This window comes from Macrobrachium rosenbergii, chromosome 41, assembly GCF_040412425.1.
Source record: "Macrobrachium rosenbergii isolate ZJJX-2024 chromosome 41, ASM4041242v1, whole genome shotgun sequence".
Taxonomy (NCBI): domain Eukaryota; kingdom Metazoa; phylum Arthropoda; class Malacostraca; order Decapoda; family Palaemonidae; genus Macrobrachium; species Macrobrachium rosenbergii.
Genome location: NC_089781.1, coordinates 87,390,607 through 87,395,606, shown reverse-complemented (window position 1 = coordinate 87,395,606; position 5,000 = coordinate 87,390,607). Strand labels below are relative to the sequence as shown.

The 5,000-nt window shown below is 31.0% G+C and overlaps 3 non-coding genes and 1 pseudogene across 3 annotated transcripts; all 4 read left to right on the top strand.

The window, feature by feature from the left end:
• Positions 1-5,000, top strand: part of LOC136827236 (uncharacterized) — a 56,916-nt pseudogene that overhangs the window by 45,499 nt on the left and 6,417 nt on the right.
• On the top strand, positions 966-1,038 carry TRNAK-CUU (transfer RNA lysine (anticodon CUU)). The gene has a single exon. It is a non-coding gene; the product is annotated as a tRNA-Lys (tRNA).
• On the top strand, positions 2,547-2,619 carry TRNAA-AGC (transfer RNA alanine (anticodon AGC)). The gene has a single exon. It is a non-coding gene; the product is annotated as a tRNA-Ala (tRNA).
• TRNAK-CUU (transfer RNA lysine (anticodon CUU)) lies at positions 3,731-3,803 on the top strand. Its single transcript has one exon. It is a non-coding gene; the product is annotated as a tRNA-Lys (tRNA).

The window sequence follows — 5,000 nt, the reverse complement described above, 5'->3', positions numbered from 1 at the left end:
TGATTAACGTGGCTGCTGTGTTCCAGTAGTTGGCAAAAAAAAAAAAAATTATTTATAAATGTTTGTGACAACAACCTGGTTTTGAGAGAGGAGGCAGATTTGCTAAAGTAGAGAGGGATTACTGTATTTGCTAAAGTAAAGGGGATTACAAAAGTTAGTTCTGCCTCGAAATATCTTTTGTCTGAGTTGCTGTAATCAGCAAGATAATGATTTACTTAGTTATATATAACGGAAAACCCTATAATACTTCTTCTGTTATGCTTATATTGTAATTGTTGCTTTCTGGTTTTTTAACCATTATGTTTTGTTCTTTGAGGAGATCGTCATTTTGCTTGTGCGATATGTAAAAAGTTTAATCATTTCCTCATTGAAAGGCCAGATGATAAATATCTTTTGAAAGGTTCCGTATTTCCTTCGGGTTGTATGTCGGTGGATAAATTAATAGATATGTCTATATAGTTTGCCTAAGCTTCGAAAGTTTTAAATATACAAAAAAAGATTTTATCATACTACTGTTCCTCCGATTTGTGAAGATATAGTAAATTTATATTGAAGCGGGAGAGCTTCAATATAAATATACTATATTTTGCTCTTTCTCTCTCTCTCTCTCTCTCTCTCTCTCTCTCTCTCTCTCTCTCTCTCAGTATATATAAGTATATATATATATATGTATTTACTTATTTGTATACACATACACACACATATATTCACAAACTCTCATGTACAGTATATGTACTTTGCATTAGCATTAATATACTTTTGCAAGAACACACTGTAGATTGATAGTGTTAAATTGAGATGGAAGGGTTCTGATATAAAATACTGTTAGGATATTAAAGTGCTTAAACAATTTTTTTAAATGTTTAAATACTCAGAATGAGTACAGTTTAAAAAAAAATATTTTCAGATAATCGAAAGTATTGGTAACACTGCTTGTTTTTCAACAAACCACTCCATTTTCCCAAGCCCGGCTATCTCAGTCGGTAGAGCACGAGACTCTTAATCTCGGGGTCGTGGGTTCGAGCCCCACGTTGGGCGCATATCTTTTGACGATGGGAGGAAGATCATTGTCGTTAGATTGTACAGTATATCTTGATGTAAAAGTAAAATACTTTTGACGGAGCAAGGTATTTTTATGCCCTTAAGTATGGTATTGTCACTGAATTAATGTGTAAGACATAATTTTTCTATGTAACCAAAAGTAAATGTGAAGGAAGGAGTTTTAATTAGTGTAATTTCTGAAAGTGAATTTTAAATTTAGCAATGGACTCATTGGTTCGTAATTGTAGAAATATATGCAAAAATCAGGGGCCAGTTATTTGTATGGTGATAATATGTGACTAAATGATGGAATGATTGGTCATATATACTGTGTATATATATATATATATATATATATATATATATATATATATATATATATATATATATATATATATATATATATATATATATATATACACTGAGTCACAAACAAAGATAAAGGGCCACAAGGAAGTGCAGTGTCTTTTTAGGAACTTATTCCATCCTGATAGAGCAAGGTGGAAATAATGCCATGTAAGGCCTTGAAGTCTTGTGTTTTTACTCTCATTTTCTTTTGGGGCCTAAAACAATGGATTTATTTGGCTTTTGTGGTCCAGCATCCAGAAGAAGTTCCTTAAAGCTAGAGATACAAGTTTTATTCCTGGGCAGGTTAATATGATTTTGTTATACCTTTTGAATATCAGTGTGCTTCTGTTGAATTAGGCAGTGGATTAGGTATCTGGTTGTTATTTGTCTGTGGTGAGTCACTTGTAGAGAATCTGAAACCTATCATCTTCTGGGGCTATCCTCCAAGAAGGAAAGATTATATATATATATATATATATATATATATATATATATATATATATATATATATATATATATATATATATATATGTATATATATATATACACACATACAGTATATACACACACATACACATGTATGTGAACATGCATACATATTCGTATATTGTGCATTACACATAAAAAATTATATATATATAATATATATATATATATATATAAATATATATATATATATTTATATTATATATGTGTGTGTGTGTTTGTGTGTAATTTTGAGACTTGGTCATATTCAACTCAGAGTGCTTCAAACTGGTCTTGGAAAAATCTTAAAGTTCATATTTTAGTATATTAGGTTCAAAGCCTTTTCGTCATTCCAGTTTTGAAAAGATTTAACACTTCATCTCTGGAATATTGCTCTCATTTTTGGGAAGTTCGATATTTAATTTTTCCCTTTTCTGTAGAATAAGATGAACGGCAATGTAGTATATGATTAATAATTACTTGACTACATTCCTCTCCAAAATTCTCTTGCAGAAAAGTTTCCTCGCTGTATTTTTATGGCAATTATTTTGGTCCTGTTTCATCAAGCTTGGAGAGAGATTCGTCATCCAAGGTAACCTATCAACACTTCCCACAATCTCTTGGATGGGAAGCTTGTTGACTGTTTTTCTCCTTCAACTGCATTACTTTGGACTCATTTCTTGCATTCACAAGGGGATGTAGCTCAAATGGTAGAGCGCTCGCTTAGCATGTGAGAGGTACGGGGATCGATACCCCGCATCTCCAGGTAACAATTATGTAAATTGTTAGGAAGTTTGATTAACGTGGCTGCTGTGTTCCAGTAGCTGGCAAAAAAAGAAAAAAAAATGCTCATTTATAAATGTTTATGACAACAAACGGCAACCTGCTTTTGGGAGAGGAGGCAGATTTGCTAAAGTAGAGAGGGATTACTGTATTTGCTAAAGTAAAGGGGATTACAAAAGTTAGATCTACCTCGAAATTTCTTTTGTCTGAGTTGCTGTAATCAGCAAGATAATGATATACTTTAGTTATACTCGTATATAACGGAAAACCCTATAATACTTCTTCTGTTATGCTTATATTGTAATTGTTGCTTTCTGGTTTTTTAATCATTATGTTTTGTTCGTTGAGGAGATCGTCTTTTTCCTTATGCGATATGTAAAAAGTTTAATCATTTCCCCATTGAAAGGCCAAATAATAAATCTCTTTTGAAAGATTCCGTATTTCCTTCGGGTTGTATGTCGGTGGATAGGTTAATAGATATGTCTATATAGTTTGCCTAAGCTTCAAAAGTTTTAAATATACAAAGATTTTATCATATTACTGTTCCTCCGATTTGTTAAGATATAGTATATTTATATTGAAGCAGGAGAACTTCAATATAAATATACTATATTTTGCTCTCTCTCTCTCTCTCTCTCTCTCTCTCTCTCTCTCTCTCTCTCTCTCTCTCTCTCTCAGTATATATAAGTATATATATATATATATATATATATATATATATATATATATATATATTATATATATATATATATGTGTGTGTGTGTGTGTGTTATTTACTTATTTGTATACACATACACACATATATATTCACAAACTCTCATGTACAGGATATGTACTTTGCATTAGCATTAATATATTTTTGCAAGAACATAGATTGATAGCGTTAAATTGAGATGAAAAGGATCTGATATAAAATACTGTTAGGATATTAAAGTGCTTAACCAATTTTTTAAAATGTTTAAATGTTTAGATATTCAGAATGAATACAGTTTCAAAAATAAAAATGTTTCCAGATAATCGAAAGTATTGGTCCAGATAATCGAAAGTATTGGTAACACTGCTTGTTTTTCAACAAACCTTTCCGTTTTCCCAAGCCCGGCTAGCTCAGTCGGTAGAGCACGAGACTCTTAATCTCGGGGTCGTGGGTTCGAGCCCCACGTTGGGCGAATATGTTTTGACGATGGGAGGAAGAGCATTGATGTTAGATTGTAAAATTAAAATATTTTTGAGGGAGCAAGCTATTTTTATGCCTTTAAGTATGGTATGGTCACTGAATTGATATGTAAGACATAATTTTTCTATGTAATCAGAAGTAAATGTGAAGGAAGGAGTTTTATTTAATTAGTGTAATTTCTGAAAGCGAGTTTCAAATTTAGCAATGGACTCATTGGTTCGTAATTGTAGAAATATATGCAAAAAAACAAGAGCCAGTTATTTGTATGGTAATAATATGTGACTAAATGATGGAATGATTGGTCATATATATATATATATATATATATATATATATATATATATATATATATATATATATATATATAAAGAACCATGCCTCCATATGTAAAATCGAAATAAATAAAAAGCATTTCTCTATTATTGGTGGAACAAGCCATAGTGATTACCTAACCACCCTTGAGTCCTTATACATCAAACGACTTGTTCCGTCTTTAAACTCTAACGTTTCCGCTTCTCCTCTTTATCTAGCATAACTGAAGTCGTAGGGTGGGGTCAGCTCTTGGTCATTCGTTCTTCTCCTTCTCCTTTGAATGGTTTGTTGAGTACTGGTTTCTTTTTACTGTATATGTTTCAAGTTATTTTTAATTTTTGTAAATAATTTTTTTCTCTTAACTTTATCTTTTTAAAATAGTTTTTTGTAAATTTTAACGAAATTTGTTATATTTGCAGATTGAAGATGCACATAGTACATGTGCGAAACGTCTCTGATGAATAAATTATGGCCTTTTTGATGTGTTTTATGGACCCTGCTGTATGCCTTTATATATATATATATATATATATATATATATATATATATATATATATATATATATATATATATATATATATATATATATATATATATCATATATACGATATATATGAAGGGCACAAAAAGATAAAGGGCCAAAAGAAGTGCAGTGTCTTTTTAGGAACTTATTCCATCCTGATAGAGCAAGGTGGAAATAATGCCATGTAAGGCCTTGAAGTCTTGTGTTTTTACTCTCATTTTCTTTTGAGGCCTAAAACAATGGATTTATTTGGCTTTCGCGGTCCAGCATCCAGAAAGAGTTCCTTAAAGCTAGAGAGACAAGTTTTATTCCTGGGCAGGTTAAAATGATTTTATTATACCTTTTGAATATCAG